Source organism: Magnolia sinica, chromosome 6 (assembly GCF_029962835.1).
Source record: "Magnolia sinica isolate HGM2019 chromosome 6, MsV1, whole genome shotgun sequence".
Classification (NCBI taxonomy): Eukaryota; Viridiplantae; Streptophyta; class Magnoliopsida; order Magnoliales; family Magnoliaceae; genus Magnolia; species Magnolia sinica.
The window spans coordinates 58,521,852-58,544,169 of NC_080578.1; the positions used below are offsets into that span (position 1 = coordinate 58,521,852).

General features: G+C 37.2%; 1 pseudogene; it reads right to left on the reverse strand.

Moving 5' to 3' along the window:
• Positions 1–22,318, reverse strand: part of LOC131249627 (uncharacterized) — a 147,983-nt pseudogene that overhangs the window by 111,473 nt on the left and 14,192 nt on the right.

The window sequence follows — 22,318 nt, forward strand, 5'->3', positions numbered from 1 at the left end:
TTTCGTTGTAGCTTGTACTTGTATTTCTTGAAATGGTTTGAAGTAGTTCTTCATTCTTGACTTGAAGCAAAGTGTTTAGAGAGGTGATGCAATGTCTTAAACATATATACCAATGAGCTACACAAGACATAGATTGAGGTTTTGGCACCACAAAATTTGAAAAACCAAATGAGCATAAAACCATAGCACTTACAATCTCCCCCTTTGTCAAATTTGTGATAAACATACTCCAATCAAAATGAGAGAAGCATTACATGCTCAATAAGGAATCATGCACCAGTCATATATAAGAGAACCAGTTACATCCTGGTTAAAGAATCATGCACCAGTGCACAAATTCTTCCTTACTTACTCCCCCTGTGTAGCACACATATATTCAGTCCATATTATCCATAATCAATAGCAATATATGAATCCATATGCTACTACCACAGTCCATATTATCCATAATCAAATATCAATATATCAATCCATATGCAAAACCAAGTAAATTCTCCCCCTTTTTGTCTCAATATGACAAAGGAAGAAAAATGGAAAAGGATAATAAATAAGAGTAATAAATAGATTAACTAGTCAAGAAATAAGTAAATTGAAGTCCACAAGCCATTAACTAGTTAAAACAAAAGTCAGTTAACCAAATAAAGTTCACAAGCTAACAAAAGTAGAAGTAAAGTTATTACAGACCAAGATTAAAGCACTTAATCTGATCCTGAAGAAGGAGCAGATATATACACTATGCATTTTTTCATAAAAAAATGAAATTTAAATCAATAAATTATCATATATATATACACTATAATACAAATATGCATGAATAATCAATTTAGAATACACATACCAAGATCAAATTTCAATTTATTAAACCTGCCTTTGTTGAGCGGTTTAGTAAAAATGTCAGCAAGTTGAGTCTTAGTAGGAATGTACTCCAAAGATATCAGTTTTTCTTCCACTAATTCACGAATGTAATGAAACCTAATGTCAATGTGCTTGGTACGTGAATGTTGGATTGGATTTTTTGAAATATTTATTGCACTTGAATTATTGCAATATAAAACCATTGAATCCTATGCAATTCCTTAATCGCTTAACATACGTTTCATCCAAACAAGCTGAGTACATGTATTTCCTACTGCAATGTATTCAGCCTTAGAAGTTGAGAGCGATGTAGAACTTTGCTTCTTGCTAAACCAAGAAACCATACAATTTCCAATATAAAAACAACCACCACTAGTTGATTTCCTGTCATCACTAGTACCAGCTTAATCAGCATCTGAGTACCCAGCCAAATGAACACTAGTATCATATAGATACCAGAGACCCAATTTAGAAGTACTTGCGACATATCGCATAATCCTCTTAACATCAGTTAAATGTGACTCTTTAGGATCAGACTGATATCTAGCGCAAATACCAACAATAAAGCAATATCAGGTCTACTTGCAGTTAAATACTACAAATCATAGTATGATATAATTTAGGATCCACATTTTTATCTGTAGAGTCCTTTGAGGGTCTTAAAGTTGTACTCATAGGAGTATCAAAATTCTTACCATTTTAAAATCTAAACTTTTTGATTAAGTTTAGAGCATATTTGGTTTGAGAAATAAAAATGCCATCAGATTGTTATTTAACTTGCAATCCTATGAAATAATTCAATTCCCTAACCATGCTCATTTCAAACTTAGATTTCATTAAATCTGCAAACTCAACAGTCATGTTAGCACAGGTAGATCCATAAATAATATCATCAATATGGATTTGCACTATTAAGATGTGATCATTAAGTTTCTTAACAAAAAGAGTCTTGTCTACACTTCCCATTTGAAAATCAGGACTTAGTAAAAACTTAGTCAATTTCTCGTACCATGCCTAAAGAGCCTTTTTAAGGCGATAGACATGATCAGTGTTTTTAAGGTCTTCAAAACCTATTGGTTGTTCAACATACACTTCTTCATGTAGATCACCATTTAAGAAGGCACTTTTCACATCCATTTGATAAATTTTAAATTTTCTAAAGCAAGCAATAGATATGAATAGTCTGATTGACTCAAAATGAGCTACTGGGGTAAAGGTTTCATCATAATCAATACCTACAATTTGAGTGTACCTTTGTATAACTAGTCTTGCCTTGTTTCGAATTATATTACCAAGTTCATCAGACTTATTTTTAAAAATCCACTTAGTTTCAATAATATGTTTATCATTAGGTCTAGGAACAAGATGCCAAACATCATTTCTCATAAATTGGTTAAGCTCTTCTTGCATCACAACTATCCAATTTTCATCAGTAAGAGCTTCTCTTACGTTAACAGGCTCTATCGGGGATGTAAAGCACACGTAATTACATATATCTTCTAGTTGACTACGAGTGCGTACATCAGTGAGAGGGTATCCAAGAATTTAAGTAGTTGGATGATCTTCAACAGTCCTCAGTTCAGAATTAGTTTGATTTGATGAAGTATCTGGTTTGTCAATTAAAAGAACTTCATTATTATCTAAACTTGAGACAGGTGTATTCAAGTGATCATCAATAACCACATGATAGACTCTTGAATAACACCAGTCCTCTTATTCAGTACTCGATATGCTCGACTGTTCAAAGAATATCCTAAAAAGATCCCTTCATCCCTTTTAGTGTCAAACTTGCCCAGATTTTCACAGTCATGTAAAATATAGCACTTGCTGCCAAAAACTCGCGAGTATTTGATAGTAGGCTTCTTGTTGAACTATATTTCATAAGCTATTTATAGTTTGATTTTTCGTATAGACCCAGTTGATTATATAACATGTAGTATTTACGGCTTTAGCCTAAGATTTTTAGGGAGCTTCATACTATTTAACATTACATTTGCCATTTCTTGAAGTACTCTATTTTTTCTTTCAACAATTCCATTTTATTGTGGTGTTTTAGGTGTAGAGAATTCATGCGATATTCCCTAATCACAACAGAATTTCTCAAAACTGCTATTCTCAAATTCCGATCCATGATCACTACGGATCTTATAGACTTGAGAACATTTTTCCGTTTGGATTCGTTTGAGAACTCTTTTTTACTTTATCAAGGGTTTCTGATTTATTCCTTAAAAAGGCTACCTAAGTGAATCTGGTATAATCATCTACGATCACTAGTATGTATTTTTTTCCACCTCGACTCTCCATCTTGGTAAGTCCTATAAGATCCATGTAGAGAAGTTCTAGAGGTTTAGATGTAGCATTGGAGTCTACCTTATTGTGAGCACTCCATGTTTATTTACCAATCTGGCATTCACCACATACTTTGTCTACTTTCTGTAATTTAGGTAGACCTCTTATCAGTTCTTTTTTCCTCAATCTATATAGATTACGGTAGTGTACATGTCCAAGGCGTTTATGCCATAATTCAGTCTCATCGGTATGGACCATGTAACACGATTGAATAGATGAATAGAATCACTAACAATATAGCAGTTTTCAGACGTTCTACGACTGGTTAATATTATCGAACCATTTTTGTTTAAAATTTCACACCCTAGGTTAGAAAATTTACACTATGATTTTTATCGCATATTTGAGATATGCTTAATAGATTGTGTTTTAACCCTTCAACGTATAAAATATTTTTAAATAAAGAGAGCTTAGAAAGTTGAACCGTACCTTGGCCAATAATCCTGCAGTTGCTACCATCACCAAATGTGACTGAACCATCAGCCATGTCTTTAAGATTGGTGAATAGACCTTTATCACTAGTCATATGCCTTGAGCATCCACTGTCTAAGTACCCTTTGAATGGCTTGAAGCTTTGAAAGCCGTGTAGGCAACCAAGCAAGTAACCTTAACCCATTTCATAATTGTTTTGGGTTTAGGAATGTAGTTGGTCTTCTTGTATTTGTAATTGTTGTAAGAATGACCCACTGAGTTAGATTTTAAGGGCTCCTTAAGCAAATCAACTATTTTTTCAGCTAAAGGGTTTCAGTTTTGATTATTATAGTTGAGATGGTTACTTTTAAGTTTAAATGATTGAAATATTTTGGTATTTTTAGAAAACTTTTTATTATACCCATTCTCTTTTGAGTTTGAGGACTCTCCTTTTACAAGCTTAGGAGGAGTATTCTTCTGTTTAGGAGGAATATTTTTATCATAGCCCAAACTAGATCGGTCGCCACATTTTCTTGATCCAGATAAATGTTTTTCTAATTTTGGATCACCTTAGGCATACCTCCATGTATCCTTTAAACTCAAAAGAGAAAAGACTTCAAGTTTAAGTTTTTCATTTTCAGATTTTAAATTTTCAATCAGGAAAGTTTTGAAATCTAAATCGCATTTCAATTTTTCAAAACAATCTAAAATGTGGGATTTTTCTAAAATAAGAGAATCAAAATTTTCTTTAAGTTTTAAAAACCTTTCTTTTTAAAGTTTTAGTTTTACGGCAATTTTACAACTTTCCTTATACAGGGCATTGTAAGCATCTTGAAGATCTTCTTCATTTTTATGATCATTATTCAGATTTTCTTCACTAGTAGAATCATCATGATCTGAAAAAGTGAACTTGGCTAGAGTCATAAGATCTTTAACTTCATTGTCCGACTCGGTTTCTGAATCTTCTGATTCAGAAGAGGCTTCAGTGCCAGAAGATTCATCCTAAGTAGCCAACATTCCTTTCTTTTTAGGTTTGTCCCTTTTAGGACACTTGTTTGCTAAATGCCCATATTCTTGGCAGTTGTAACATTGATTATCTTTTAAAGATTTCCAAGTTTTAGATTTAGATTTAAATCTTTTCTTATCATTTGATTTTTAAAAGTCAACCATCTTTTTACTTTTGAAAATCTTGTAAAACTTTTTCACTAAAAGGGCCATATCATCTTCAGAATTTTCAAAATCAGAATTTTCTTGAGAAATACATTTAGAAGATTTAAGGGCAATAGATTTACCTTTAGGAGCTTTAAAATTTACCTCATAGGTTTGTAACGACCCAACTAGTTCTTCTACCCTCATATTATCCGTATCACGAAGTTCGTGGATCGCGGTAACCTTTGAGTTGAACCGTTCAGGTTATAAGCGTAGAAATCTTTGCACACACTTTACGTTTTAGGATTTAATCGCCAAGACCCCACATAGAGTTCACAATGTCATTTAATCTTGTATAAAAGTCCATGAACATTTCATTTTCCTCCATATGTATTTCCTCAAATTTGGTTGTGAGTTGGACTTTAGATTTCTTGACAATTGATATTCCCTCATGTGTCATATCTAAAATATCCCAAGCTTGCTTTGCAGTATCACATGATATAATTCTTTTGAATTCATCTGGTGATAGTGCGCAAGTGATTGCATTTAATGCTTTTGCAATGGCACTACTCTCACTTTTCTGAAGTGTAGTCCAAGAAAAATAAGGTGAGACTTTCATTAATTTGGATCCATCGATACCAGTTACTTCAATGGTAGGAGGGGTCCATTCAGTCACTGTGGCTTGCCACACGCTCTCATCCATGGATTTAAGGTAAATCCTCATCCTGGCTTTCCAATAAGCATAATTGGAGCCATCAAATGATAGAGGCCTAGTCACTGAAAGGCTATCAAAATTTGACATCTTATAAATAACTTAGATCGATTAGCTTAGGAAATAAATCCAAAAATATAACAATTAAAACGAGTTATTAGGCTCTGATACCACTTGAAAAGGCCTAGCTATATGTCCTAGAGGGGGGGGGGGGGGGGGGGGGGGGTGTGAATAGGACTATGCCAAATTAACACTTTAACAGCGGAATTTAAATAAATAAAGGAATGATAGCACTTTAAACCAATCACAATGTGGAAATGTAAAGCAACCTCAAATAGAGAGATTGATACTAATGTTGTTCTAAGGACAACCTCGCACCATAAAACTAAGGGTTTATGGCAGGACAACCTTACTAGAACAATTTGAATATCAAAAACTCAAACTGAAAGGAAATAAAGGAAATAACAAGAAATAAATTCTAAACTATTACAACATTCCCTACAATTCTTGAAATGTAAATATTACAACATTCACATCCACACATACAACCCACAAACTTGAATGATAAAATATAGGAAAAATAAATCACACATCTACAAAACACAAAGAGTTATAGTGGTTCGCCTGTGTGTTCACCAATTGTTAAACAACAGCCACACAGATTGCTACTCCACTCCTAATATCCTCGCACAGGGAATATTAGCGTTCACTATGAAAATAGGTTTCACAGGTTCACCTAAAACCTTCACAATTGTGTCTTTCAAATGGGCTTATACAATTCAAAAAACTCCACTTTTTGAGTTTTGTGGCTCTCCTCAGATAACCAACACAATGAGATTTTTCTGGCTCAATCTCAAAAGAAACCAAAATAAAGGAAATTTACAATAAAGTAAAATATCTTAATTTCTCCTTTTTGTCACAACCCGGAAGAACCAATCGGAGTAGAAGTTCAATATCCAATACTCACTTTGAAATGGTTCTAGGTTCTAATTGATTTTAAATTAAACCAGTTGGGCTAGCTCTATTTAGTTTTGATTCCAAGAAGAAGCAATACAACAATTCCACTTTTCAATTCAGATTGGAATATAGAAACAAAATCAAATCAATAAAGTTAACAAAAGAGAATTTTAAATATGCACGAAGTAGCTTAAAATGAACACAAACTTATCTCAGAGAGAAGCCTTGATTTTACTTAAATTAGATATGAAACTTTGAAATTCGTGTTCTATTTATAGTTGTAGAAATCGCATCTATGACTAGTCCTAAGGACACTACGACTGGTCGTAGGACGAACTACATTTTGAAATTTTGAGCACGATCAGATAAAACTGTTCCACGACTGGTCGTAGGCCTTGCACGACCAGTCGTGACACCTCCACGACTAGTCATGACCATCCTACAACTGGTCATGAGGCACCAGGTTTGTTTGCTGTAGTTTGAGTCTTAAGTACATGATTGGTCCTGGATCGAGTCGTCACTATTCCTATGACTGGTCGAGCAAACTCTAAGACTAGTCGTAGCTCAACCAAAAAATTCTGAAAAATTACAACAAACTTAGGACAGGTCCTGGAATTTCTTGGACTGGTCGAGCCAGTTCTAGGACTAGTCGAACAAGGTCCAGGACTAGTCTTAGAACAAACTAAATACATATAAAAAGATTTAACTTGAATTATGTATACAAAATGACCTACCCTAAGGTCAATCTAAGGTCATTCACACCTTAAATGTGAAGTGTGGACATTGACACTTCATTTCTTTAGATGATAATTGACAATTGAAGATTGTGAAGCTTGAGATCCCTATACTTGATGTAGCATTGAACTTGAGATCTTCTAGAGCTTGAATTATACTTCATCTTGAGTTGTATACTAACTTAAGTCTTTGAACAAGATCACTTCTTTCATTGTAGCTTGTACTTATATTTCTTAAAATGGTTTGAAGTAGTTCTTCGTTCTTAACTTGAAGCAAAGTGTTTAGAGAGGTGATGCAATGTCTTGAACCCATATGCATTGTCTTGAACATATATACCAATGAGCTACACAAGACATAGATTGAGGTTTTGGCACCACAAAATTTGACAACCAAAGGAGCATAAAACCATAGCACTTACAATTACACAGTCTGAATGACATCCTTCAGTAAGCAAAGGTACCGAAGGGACATATGAAAGTGATCTTTTCATGATCTTTAAGGGCTATCTCTATCTGATTGTAGCTCGAATAACCGTCAAGGAAGCAATAGTAAGAGTGGCCAGCTAGCCTTTCCAAAATTTGATCGATGAAGGGCAAAGGGAAGTGGTCCTTCCTTGTGACGGTATCCTATAGTCAATGCACATTCTCCAACCAATAGTGATTCTAGTTCGCAAGAGTTTATTATTGGTATTGGCTACGATGGTGATTCCGAACTTCTTAGGAACCACCTGAGTTGGACTCACCCATTGACTATCGAATATCGGGTATATGATATCTACATCCAATAGCTTAAGAACCTTGACCTTAACCACTTCCTTCATGTTTGTATTTAATCTACACTGTGGTTGTTGGGAGGTCTTTGCATTATCCTCTAGATAAATATGGTGAGTACAAATTGATGGTTCAATTCCTTTGAGGTCCGTAATCGACCATCTAAGGGCTCACTTATACTCAATGAGAGTAGAAATGAGCATAGTCTCTTGTTCTTTCTCAAGGTGGGAAGAAATTACCACCGGGTATGTCTTATCTTGGCCTAAGTAGTTATATTTCAAATCAGAGGGCAAAGGTTTTAGGTCAAGCTTCGGTGCCTTGAGGTTAGACGGTAGAGACACTACGTCATTTTGGGGCAATTCTTCAAATTGTGGCCTCCACCGGTTAACTTCAAGTACTGGCACAATATCAAGCATGGCAATTGTTTCCCTAATCATATCATCATCTAAATCATGAGAGTGGGCCAAGCACGTCTCTAGATGGTCAGAAGAAAAGGCCATCAGAGTTCTATCCTCCATGAAAGAATCAATCAAGTTAACATCATGGGCATCATCATCATCCTTTACCTGTTTACCCATATAAAAAAAAATATTTAACTCCAATGTCATATTTCTAAAAGATAAATGCATGACTCCATTCCAGCAATTAATGATTGCATTTGATGTGGCAAGGAATGGGAGACCAAGAATGACAAGAATTTGAGTTCTCATGTCCACGATGGGTTGAGTATCCAAGATGATAAAATCTACCAGGTTGTAAAATCTGTCAACCTGGATCAACACATCCTCTATTATCCCTCTCGGTACACGTACTAAGTGATCGGTAAGTTATAATGTGGTCCGGGTGGGTTTTAATTCACCTAAACCTAGTTGCTCATAAACTGAGTATGGGATGAGATTCATGCTCACTCCTAAGTCAAGAAGTGTGTGCTCAATTCGGTACTTCCCAATTACGCAAGCGATGGTTGGGCTACCAGGATCTTTGTACTTTTATGACACATCTTGCTTAAGGATGGCACTCACTTTTTGTGTTAAAAATATTTTCTTTTGAATATTTTGTTGTCTTTTGGTCATACACAAGTCTTTTAGAAATTTGGCATATGAAGATATTTGTTTTACAGCATCTAGTAAAGGAATATTGACCTTCACTTGCTTGAACACCTCTAAAATGTCCTGAGAGTTAGAAAGAGTTTTGTTCTATCAACCGTTGGGGGAATGGTGCAATCGGCTTGCCTTGAAGTTCCGGTTCTAATTCTTATGGAGTGTTGTTAGGTCTATTTGTTTCATCTACTTTTGGGTCCTTAGACTTCTTAGCCCTTGCCGAAATAGATTTGCAACTATCTTCCTACTCCTAAGAGTGGTGATAGACTTAGCTTGCTTAATTTGATTTGAAGAGCTTGGATCACTTATCTCATATTGCATTTTGGGATTGGGGAGAGGTTAAGCAAGAAGCATCCCCTTTTCCCTAATTGTTAAAAGTGCAACTCTATCCTTTGAATGGATGACGCAAGCGTTCCCAATGCTGATCTGATATCCTGGTTGAGTAGCTCTTATTCTCGAATATGTTTTTAAACCGGATACTCTTGAGGTTTCCCTTGATTTGGAATTTGATTAAAGAAACCTTGAGGAGTACCAGTTTGTCCATTCCTCCAACTGAAGTTTGGATGATTTCTCCAATTAGGATTGTATGTATTGGAGGCAGGTCCATTGAAAGGTCTTTGGTAATTGTTCACAGCATTAGATTGCTCATTCAACACCTCTTGAAAGGAAGGTATTGTTGGATAATTTTCAATTGTGTGAACGTTGTAAGCACAAATACTGCAAACAGTTTCCTTAGCCTTATCCTTCTTTAGTTCCATGGCCTCGAATTTCCTTATGAGATTAGATACCTTAACATTGATATTATCATCCTCTTTCAGAAGGTATAATCCGCCCCTCTCCTTTGATTGAGTGGGCCTAGAAGTGGTGCTTAATTTTAGGGAGGTGTCCCATAATTTTTCACTTTCAACAAGTCTGTCCAAGTAGTTTCACACATCATCAACATTTTTATTCATGAATTCCCCATTGCACATTGTCTCAACCAATTGGCGCATGGAAGATGTCAGTCCATCATAGAAAAAGTATGTAATGCGCCACGTTTCAAAACTGTGTTATGGGCATGAACTGACAAGAACCTTGAACCTCTTCTAGTATTGGAAGAATGTTTCATCCTCCTTTTGGGCAAAGTTCATGATTGACTTCCTAAGGGTGTTTGTTTTATGATGTGGAAAAAATTTCTTTATGAACTCCCTTATCATGTCATTCCATGTGCCAATAGATCATGGACATAGTGAATGCAACCACGTCTTAGCTTTCTCTTTCAAAGAAAAGGGAGAGAGTTTTAGTCTGACCGTGTCCTCAGACACGTTAAGAAAATATGAAGTAGCTATAATCTCATCAAAATGTTTCAAGTGAAGATCTGGACTTTTAGATTCAACTCCATGGAATTTTGGAAGGAGTTGGATCACCCCTGGCTTGATATCCATATGTCCCATATTTTCTGAAAAAATCATGCATGAGGGCGTACTCACCCCCGCTAGTTATAAATAGTCTTGCAAAGTACGAGGCAGGGGTGCTTGATGCACCTCATTCTCATCCTGGACTTCCTCAACCTTAAGTTGAGGTTGTCTTCTCGGTTGATTGACCAGTTGATTAGCAATCGAACCTCAATTAACTCTGAGGATCTCGAGTGGTGTCTAAACCTGTGATGGATAGATAGCGCCTCAACTCATCCTCCTTCACTCAAAAGATGTCGAGTGTTGTCACGGACCCACTTTGGCATGAACCACTGTCACCCCTCAATTTCAAATTCTAACCTAAACCTAAAAGAAAGAAGGTAAACCTAGAAATAAAAAGAGCGAGGGCATGTAGAAAGAAGTTACCAAATTGGAAGTTCCTAATTTAAGATCCTGTAAAACGAAATAAAACAAGTCAGTTTCTAAAACTAGAAAGAAAAGTTTAAAAAAAAAAACAACCTAGTTTCTAAAAGCTGATTAGGAAAGTTCTAAACCTAGAATTAGAAAGTTTCTAAAAACAAATTAGGAAATTAAACTAGTTTCTAAAAAGGAAAGTTTCTAAAAACAGAAAATAGAAAGTTTCTAAACCTAAAAATATAAAGTATAAAAACCCTAATCTTAACATAATTCCAAAACTAGTTAATCTCAAAAAAACACAACCATTAATCCTCGACAATGACGCCAAAAACTTATTCACAACCCCAAGTGTAGGGTCGTGATGTAATAATAATCTAGGTAAGACCTAGGTCGAGTGCTGAGAGACTAATCTTGTGTGTTTATTCCAAGAGTAATTAGAATCAAAACTAGGAGAAGATCTAGCCTAAATTAGGAAAATTAGGAGTAATTGTGAGATGATAAATTTCGAAACTTAAGAATTTGAAGGTGGGAACTAGGGTATCCAAGGATCCACTTGCAGCTATTTGGATATTTTCTTATTTGATTTAAGGCACTCAATTGGAATTGGAGTCTTATCCTACCCAATTGGAAGATATTCAGTAAAGTCCGATCTAAACTTCCATTGGCCTAATTTTCAATGGATGAAAGTTGTGAGATTGGAAGTGATTCCATCACCTAACCATGCCTAGGAGACTATGGTAGACAACAGGGAATACCGATCCAACAACCAACATAGGAGAATTGTGAAGATTAGAGAGGATTCCATCACCCATCCATATAGGATTTCCTATTTTCACAAACTCCAAACAGAAAAAGAAGATACTTCAAGCTATTGCAGATCCATTGCAATTTCATTCACAACAAACCATTAAACACTAAAAGTATTCTTTTAATATCAAACTAGAATCAAAGAAGTTAATAATAACATGAATCAAACTAGAAAACATCCTAAGCGATCTAACCAATCATAGACATAAATGAGTTAAAAACCCTAAAAGAAAGCATTAAAACTAAGGAAAAGAGAAGAAAAACACTTGGGAAGCAGCTTCGACCTTTTGCTCTGCTCCTCCAAACCCTAGATAACCCAAAAAGTGCCTAGGAATCCCTATTTATGGGAAAAGTTCTGTAAAATCGCAAAACTGAATCAAATTTTTGCATTCCGCATAACCGGTTCGATGTCATCGACAGACTGGCTTCGATGTCATTGAATAGTGTATCCAATTTGTCCAATGACTAAACTTGTTTTTCCTGTAATTCTTCGATGTCATCGACAGACTAGCTTCGATTGATCGAAAAGAGCACCCAATATGTCCAGCAACCAACTCAACTTTTTTGTAATTCTTCAATGTCATCAATAGACTAGCTTCGATTGATCCAAAAGAGCACCCAATATGTCCTACAACCAACTCGATTTTTCTATAATTCTTCGAGGTCATCGACCAGCCTAGATGTCATTGAAGACCAGCCTTCGATGTCATCTAAGGCCTTCAATGACATCTAAGCTCAAATCCTATGAATTTTTGCACCAATTTCTGCACTAATTTTTACACTTCTTTTTTCACTTGATTTTCTTAAATCTTAGGGTCTTGAAATCTTCCATCTTGGTCTCAAAAAATCCATTCTTTGCTTGATAATTTCTGAGCATTAAATCCATGCTTTTAGCATTCTTTTCAATCCAAGCTCTTAAATTCACCTTACAACATAAACACATGTAAAATATACCATTAACTCATATTATGTTTGTAAAACTGAGAAATAAATGGGGAATAATATGCAATATTTGACCCTCAACAAAGAGCCGAACTCATGCATGTCATGTTTTAACACTAAAAAAATTTGTCATGCCCCAAACTCGAGAACCAAACTCATAAAATTCTCGGTTACCAAATCCGGTGCCGACAGTCTCCGTAGTACCCCATTCTCGGCTCCCAGCTCCGATGAGCCAGGTTCCAATACTAGGATCCTACACGGAGGAATTTCATGGTGAATTTTTTTATATAAAGGAGCATAACGACAAGCGTACCCAAGTCACAAAGCATCATCACCAAAAATCCACTAATATAATCTTTGAGTATAGTGTTGAAAGGAAAATACATGATATAACAAAACTCCAAAAGATTAGGCACATGCTCTGCTATGGTTTAGCATAACCTGCACATAATGAATGTGCATAAGCCTACTACAAAGCTTAGAAAGTGCTTGCATGCATGCGTGCACAATGCATGTGGTAAGCATACAAATGTCAGAATAAGCGGAAAGATGGAGGTCAAACTCGCAAGTCCATAAATACCATCGACCCTATCCAAGCTATGCGATGTAAAGACATACTGGGTCAAATGTCATATGCTGAGGATGCAATGTAATATGCAAATCTTAGCAAGTCCATAAATACCATCAGGCCTATCCAAGCTATGTGATGTAAAAGGAATGACAAAGTTGGTCTGTGTAGTTGTGATGATAATACGTGGTATCGCAAGCTATGGGGTTCATCACAAGGGAATTCTATCCAAACCAGTCCTATACCTGATTTGGATAGCTAAACTCAATGTGGTAAACTCCTAATCTTATGTTAGTCACGTACCTAACCGAAATCATGGCTGTAAGTGCTATATTGTATAAAGCACACCATTGTTTGTCAAATTTCATTTAGATAAAATAGCTTGTGTTGTAGTCCGTCTAATGTGGATCAAGATGGAAAGTTCAAGTCATGAAGTCAATCACCTTACTGAAGTACAAGTCATGAAGCTGGAAAGTTCAAGTTCTACTATACTTCAAGTAGAAGATCAAGCTCTACCTTTAATACACTTCATGTAGAAGATCTATTATGCTCTATTGAAGATTCAATAAGAAGAACAAGCTTTAAACTTCAATATTCAGTCTTCTTAGGTATAATAGACCCTAGATAGAACTTAGACTTAGGTGCTTTCAAAAGGTAAACTTATATGGGTTTTTATAATTTGGTTAGGCTTAAGTTTGACTAGTCTAGGCCTTGGTTCGACTAGTCTAAGTTGTAGCTTGACCAGTCTAAGAAAATCTTCGACCAGTCCAAGTTTAAATTCCAAAAAATGGATATTTCTGGTGCTTTCTTGACCAGTCGAGCAGATTACTCGACCAGTCGAGGGTTGCTCGACTCGAAGTTCAATAACTAAAATATAGCACCCACGACCAATCGAGCAAGGCCTTCGACCAGTCAAAGAACAGTTTTATCTGATCGCGCCCAAAATTTTTAATTTGGTTATATCTTAGACAAGTCGAAGGAGACCTTAGAAGAGTCAAAGCAACAACTTTTTAGTCTCTAAATAAAGGCCTTCTCTCAATCCAAAATTACTCATCCAAGCTAGTAAAAGCCTTCACTAAGAGAGAGAGAGAGAGAGAGAGAGAGAGAGAGAGAAGTCCTCACTATCTTCAAGCTATTGCACGGTATTTTAATATTTTGTTTATATAACTTTTTATTTTAATTCCTTAATCTATTTCATGAATTTATGTTTTTCAAGAGAGTAATCACTCTTCTTTGAGATATGAGGAATTCAAACAAGTAGCCTTTAGTTTGAATTAATTTAAAATCAATCTAGAATCTAGAACCCTTATTTGTGTTACTGGACATTGAACATTCTACTTTAAGCAAAATGGTTCTATAGGCTACATCAAGAACATCTTCAAGGAGAAGATAAGTACATTTTTATTCTTTGTATTTTGGTTTTTTTGAGATAGCCAGAAAATCTTATGTGTTGGTTTTGACTGAGATAGCAAAAAAATCTCAATATGAGGTTTCTTTTTGTGATAAGCCCTTTACAATCACAATTGTAGCAGGTTTTAAGGTGACCCTGTGAAAATCTTATTTATAGTTAAAGCCAATATCACGTGGTTTGTGATTATTAGAAGTGGAGTAGGTGTGGTTGTTTGAGAATAGTTGGTGTACATGCCGAACCACTATAATTCTTGGTGTTTGTGGTGAATGTTTACTTTTTGCATATGTGGAGAATGATTGTAATTTTATTTATGCAAATGTGAGGAATGCTTGTAATAGATAGCTCTATTAGATCTTGCTTTAGTTCGAGATTTCGATCCTTACGATTATTCGTGAAATAAGGTTGTCTTGCCAAAACTTTATTTTGGGTGTAGGTTATCCTACGAATTAAGTTTGAAACAATTTTTTAATAATAGTGAGAGTTTATTCCAAATTTATTTATTATTTCAACAAGTTTATTTTTATTTGGCATAATCATATTCACCCCCCTCCAGGACTATTAAGCTCACCCTTTTCAATGGCCATTGCAAAAGTGCACATAAGGATTTAGTTGCGCACCACCAGCCCGGGTGGATAGTGAATGAATGAATGAGTCAAATGTTGAATATGCAACTCCTACTCAGTAAGTCCACATTTTAGTACAGTTATCATCACTAGAATCATTAAGATCTAGTACACTCTGACACTGGCTGTCACCCATTGCGTGCATGACATAGCGAGTGAAAGAGACCTCACTATTTGCCTCGTCAGTGGTATGTCAATCTCCACTCGGCTCTCCAATAGCGGACCCATTTCACAAGCTAGTCAGGTTCAACCTAGCATGTAGCCCCCTTCACCCGAGCGGGTAAGGTCATACCCCCTTCCAACCGACCATGACATAGTGAGAGACGTGGTCTACTAGTATTCGACACTTGGGTGCTCATGTTATTATTCACAGCCCCAAGTGTAGGGTCGCAATGTAGTAATAATCTCGGTGAGACTGAGGTCAAATCCATAGGGACTAATCTCGCTTGTATTTTGAGAGCAACTAGAAGTAAAACTAGAAGAAGATGTAAACCTAAATTTAAAAGTGTAGAGAGAGTAATTGTAAATTATTTAACCAAAACTTGTAAATTTAAAGGTGGGAACTAGGGTTTCCAAGGATCCACTTGTAGCAATCGGGGAGATCTATTACTTGATTCAAGAACACAACTGGAATTGGAGTCCTATCTTCTCTAGGATATACTAATAAAACCAAATCTGAACTTCCTTTAACTTAATTCTCAATGGATGCGAGTTGTGAGAACTGGAAGTGATTCCATCACCTAGCCATGTCCAAGAGACAATGGCAAACAACATGATATACCAATTCCACAAACAACATAGGAGAATTGTGAAGGCTAGAAGGGATTCCATCACCTAACCACGCCCAAGGGATGATGGTGAACAACAGGATTTCCTAATTTCACAATCTCAAGGAATGAAAAGAAGATACTCAAAGCTATTGTAGATCTATTATAATTTGAGTCACAACAAACCATTAAGAACTAAAAGTATTCCTTAAATATCAAACTAGAATTAAGGAGAGTTTAACATAAACATGAATCAAAGCAATAAAAAACATCCCATCACGCTACAAGCTTCACCTCTTAGCCCTAGCTAAGAGGTTTAGCCAACCATAGACATGATTGGATCTAAAACCCTAGAAGAAAACATGAAAAACTAGGGAAGAAAGAAGAAAAATGCTTAGCGGCGGCTCTCCACCTTGTGCTTCACTCCTCCAAATCCTAGATAGATGCCCAGGGATGCCCTGGGGACTCCTATTTATAGTTGTATAACACCTCATTTCGTACCTCATTGGGAAAATCCAGAAACTGCCTCAAATTTACGCACTCCACGTAATTCCACGCAACTCTGCGTAAGTGGTTCGATAACATTGAATTGCCTTCGATGTCATCGAAGGTGACTTTTATATATGCTTTTTCTGCACTCCATAGCTTCATTTAGACTACATAATCTTCTATGTCATCGAACCTTCCTTCGATGTCATCGAAGATGTCTTCAATGTCATCGAGCATTGTTCAAGGAATCGATAATCCATCCAAAACAGTCCAACGAGTTAATTCAATTTCTTCAATAAATTCGATGTCATTGAAGAGGCCCTCGATGTCATCAAACATGTCTTCAATATCATCTAGGAGTACTTTAAGTAATCAAACATTGTACCCAATCTGTCCAGCGAGTTTTGCCGAAAATCCATAGAAATTTTGATGGCATCAAAATGACTTCGATGTCATTGAGCAAAGCTTTGAGTCATCGAAAAATGTCTTCAATTTGTCCAGCAACCAACTCGATTTTCTTTCATAAATTCGATGTCATTAGCCCATGTTCGATGTCCTCGATGTCATCAAATGGTGATCGATGAAATAGTCCATGTAAATATTGCACTTGTTCTTTCGACTTCGTTCCTTCTTCACTTGGTTTCCTTGAATCTTTGGACCTTGAAATCTTCAATATTTGTCTCCTAAGATCCATTCTTTGCCTTGGTGATCTTTGAGCGTCAAATCTATGCTTTTAGCACCTTTTCCAATCCAAGCTCTTAAATTCACCTTGCAACACAAACATGAATAAAATAGGACATTAAGCAGCATCATATTCATAAAACCAAGATATAAATGGGGAATAATATGCAATATTTGACCCTCAATAGTTATCCACTTGGTTTTGATGTTGGAGCATCCTGTTGGCCCAAAGCTTTTAGGGACTTTCACCCAGGGACATCCTACATGCCCTGTAAACGTAACCAGATTTCTGATGTCCATACTCAAGCTAGCAACCACGATAATCTTGTGGTGGCCACAACCCTGATGTTGCTAGGGTGTGAATGAAAATACATCATGCAATGTATGAATGCATGAGAGCATCATTCGAGTCATGCAACCATGTCATGTAAGTTGTGCATACATGCAAGGCAGCCCCATCTCTTATGGGTCCCCTGCAAATGTCTAAAGTTGTAAAGTCGTCAATGCGACCTTGTCCCACATAGGCAAGCCAAAAATTCTAAATTAGCTATCATCCAAGTCATGCACACATGATACGAATGAGATACGATAACATACAATCATAACCACTATGCATGGGGTGTGTAATATCATATCAAGCATAAAGTAAGGCTAAATTAATATAAAGCAATGTTAACTCGAATGTAAAAGCAATGATACATTTAACATAAAATAGTGTCGCATTAATATAAAGAAGCACCACGTCAACATAAAGGAAGTGTTATAGAAATCACGAGCACAAACATCGTATAAATCACTAAGGTAATACTACATAAATTATCAAGGAACTATTGTACCAACACATATGTAAAATATTGCACCACATGGAAATTCACCATTTATAACGGGTGGAACCTACTTGGAAACGAAGTTCATCGAGGTCCATAGGGCTATACTTAAGTGGTCCTTCAAGCTAATGGGCTTACTCAGAAAGCTCTCCCCTACGCAGCCAAAACATACAACTATCGTCACCCAATTGGGTTAAGAAATTGTAAGATCCACAAACAATAATAGTGGGCCCAAAATGGTCATCAAAGTGGGCCCTACAACTATCCCTAAGCAAGGCCCAAGAGGGTAGCTCGCAACCAACCAAACACAGGCCTATGATGGGCTCAATACATGTAATGTATGGAACCCAAGCGGTAGTTCAATGGTGGAAACACGACACAAGCCACAGGATTGGCCCATGGTACGACCACTACATATAAATCTAGGCAGACCTAATGGGCAGCCACAACATGAACAATAAGGCAACTTATTGTGTGGGCACATTTATTCACAAAAGAGGACACATGATTTAGTTGGATTACAAATAAAATCACTATGGGCTCCACAAATCTAATATTGATATGACTAGGTGGGATCCACTTGAATCTACCCTTAATGGACCCCACATGCTCCTACATAGGTAGGCCCAAAGTCGAATGACCCACTCAAAGCAAGCCATGTAGGTATATAAAGAGTCCAAAATGGGTGCCAGTTGTAGCCTCTAATTAGAACGTAAGCATGCTCATGACCGAAACTGATATGAAAAACATATTTATAGTATGGATAAAATAGATACATCACGGCGGATCGTGGATAAAATACAGACTTCACGGTGGGTCTTGGGAAGGTCTCAAGGGTGGACACCATTGTCCCTCTATTCTTTGAGGTATGACTCACCTGAGATATGGATTGGCCTCATTTTTAGGCCCTATCCTAAAATGAATTGGAGGGACAGATGGATGGCATGGATCAAATAGATACATTAGGGTGGCCCCACAAGGTGAGCCTTGTTGGACAGTGTACGCAGTGGCCACCTTGTGTGGCCTCCAAATGCCTTGAATTAAGCTGATAGTTGTGTCTTCCCAACATCCTAGCCACACTTGGCTAAGGTACAGGTCATGTATTTCTCGTGACATCATTAAATGGCATACAATCCACATAGGGGGCCATGTAAAAGTTGAAACAGTGGATATCATTGTCCTCACTGTTTCTAGTGGTACGGCCATGTCTCATTTTTGACTACCATATGGGCAGAATGGATGAAACACATATAACATATGGGATCCCATCTGTGGGCCCCAAGTGGGCATTTACCCGCCCAAGACATTAACTGGAGGTCTCAATTTCCTATATGTGTGTGTGTGTGTGTGTTTGGTTTTCGTCACACCATCAAAGTGGCCCTCCACAAGGATGATATACTCTGCTCACCGCGTAGGCCAGCTCGAGCGGAGCCCAATGGGCCTAACTGGGATTGGTTTAGATATACAGGGACCCCACACCAGGCCTTGGAAGGTTTCAATAGCAGGATTTTGTTTCCCTCTGTTGCAGCCCACTATAGACTCAGATTTGCCTCATATTTTGGCCCATGGCTTAAAATGATTTGGAGAAGTTGGTGGATGGATCAGATTAGATATACACATCAAGATGGGTCCCACATGTGAGATCCAAATTATGTAAGAATGGTTCCTGCCCACCTACATAGCATTCATTAAATTTTATTATTATTATTATATTTGTTTTATGTTTTGCATACACTATTAAAGTGGGCCCCAAGTGGATGATTTAATCCATCCACCATCTTGGTCAGCTCGAGTGGGGTCTAATAGACTTTGGTTTGGGCTGATTTGGATGATCAGGGACTCCATAGTGGGCCCTAGAAGGTTTCAATGATGGGCACTATGCCCCTTAGTGCGACCCACTCGAGACTAAGATCTACCTCAAATTTTGGCCCATGACCTAAAATTATCTTGAGGAGATGGTGGACGGTGTGGATTAAACACATACGTTATAGTGGGGTCCATGAGTGGGGGCAGCTGAATGAGGCTTTCGCCCCTCACGTCACTAATCAATAACGCCCCATGACCCTTTTTTTCTTTATTTATTTTTATTTTCTTCTATGTGGGGTCCACTAGTGGATAATCCATTCTGTCCATTACATCGGCCAACTCTTTATGGACCGAAGGAGTCCAATGTTGGGTAGGTTCATCACCTACACACACAATAGTTGGCCTTAAAAAGTTCCAATAATGAGACTTTATTTGCCTTATTACGGTCCACTCGAGGCTCAGATCTGCCCCATTTCTTGGTCCATGGCCTAAAATAATTTGGTGAAACTGGTGGATGGTGTGGATTAAAAATATACATCAATGTGGGGTCCATGACTGAGACACCCCTACCCCACGTCCATGGCTGACATGAGGGGTGCCCCTAGCCCCACCGTTGGCTGTGGTGTGGTCCACCTGATGGTTAGATTGGATAGATTTTTGGGGTCCATGGCTAAAATGAGCCAGGAGATGGATGGATGGTGTGGATCTAAGAAATACATCAATCTGGGTCCCATGAGTGAAAACTCACTCCAAACCTCTCATGTAAAGCAAGTAATGATGATGGGTAACCCAACCCCTTAGTATTTTTAGTATGGCCCAGCTGAGATTCAAATTAGCTTCATTTTTTTAGCTCAACACCTAAGATGAGGAGGTAAATAGATGGACGATGTGGATGACATATATACATCTTGATGTGGTCCACGAGGGAAGCCCACAGGGTGGGCTTGGGAGGTAGACGGTGCGATAACTATCTCTGGATGTTGTTGCGTCTAGCGACAGTGCCACTACCCCTCCCACTCTTGTATTTTAAGGGTGAGGTAGGGCCCACCAAGGAAATTCACTCCATTCATTTGAATGATGAACTTATGGTGGGGCCAAGAAGCTTTGCATCACATCAATTTTTGGTGTTTTTTCACCATCCAAGTGTGCTTACACAATCGATTAGTTAAATAGAAAATAAACATTGAGGTGGGCCACACAAGGTGGTCCATGTTATGACACCATTCGGGACATACTCTCCAATAGCATGGCACACTTGGGGTCCACCACATACTCAATACATGATCTACTTAGGTCCCACCCTTGTGAGCCCACCAAAATAGAAAAATCACAAAGAATAGGAGGGTTTTGACCCTCCCATGCACTCACCTCAAAGCATTATCCAACAAACCTTTTTGAAAAATATTCTGATATTGCTCGAGGAATCGAAAGAGATTTGATGTCATCGAAATTCAAACCTCGATAACATTGAAAATGGTTCGATAATATTGGATTTGGATAAATTTGTGTCCAGCAAGCTTAATAGGAAAATCTGTAGAAATGTTCAAGGAATCGATATAGCCTCTATGTCATTGATATTCAAACTTCGATGACATCGAGGAAGGCTTGATGAGATCGAAATGAAGACAAAAGTGTCCAGCGAGCTTTCACAGAATATCATCCTAAAAGATCGAGGAATCAAACTGGGATTCGATGGTATCAGAATTTGAATTTCGATGATATCAAATCAGGATAGATGACATCGATGCCTTCCTTTAAAAGTCCAATAAGCTCTCAACAATGTCATGTCGAGGAATCGAACAGTGATTTGATGACATCAAAATTCAAAATTCGATGATATCAATCTTCTATTAAAAGTTTTCGAAATATGTTTTTGATTGAGTTCGCATCATCGAATCGATATTTGATGGCATTGAAAGTATATGTTCGATGACATCGAACTCTATCAGAAACTGGCACTTTTTTTTCATTGGGAATTTTTGCCTTTATTAGGAGAGCTTTTTTTTATTATTGCTGGATTGAGAAAAAGAGAGAGAGCTTTGAGAGAATACTTACATATCACCTACCCTAGCCCTTTTTCTCATGGGAGTTCATCCTTTAATCCATCATCATCATTGACATTCATTAGAGCGGATTGATGAATGAACTTCCTCATTCAAGGATCATCCAGCTACCATCTTAATAGCAAATCATTGAGCTGGGATCTCTTGAATGCTTGTAAGCATGGAATCACTCCTCTAAAATGGGTAAACATTTATTAGAGTAGATTCCAACATAACCTTAACCCAACCTGTCGTCTCTATTGGAGCATCATCAAGTGTTATGGATCAAGGAAGCTGAAGAATCTTCATTATCGAGGAGGAGATCTTCATCAACGTGCAAGAACGGGGCTCATCTACTTATCTGTAAGTCATTAGAGTCCCAAGACCTTGTTGATTATTCCTTGTGTAGGATTGGGTCATAGGTACATCTCACCCTTTCAAGCCCTCGTAGGATACCTCTGACAGGAGAGTATGTTTGGGTGCTGTGTGTTAACCCTTGCTCTTGT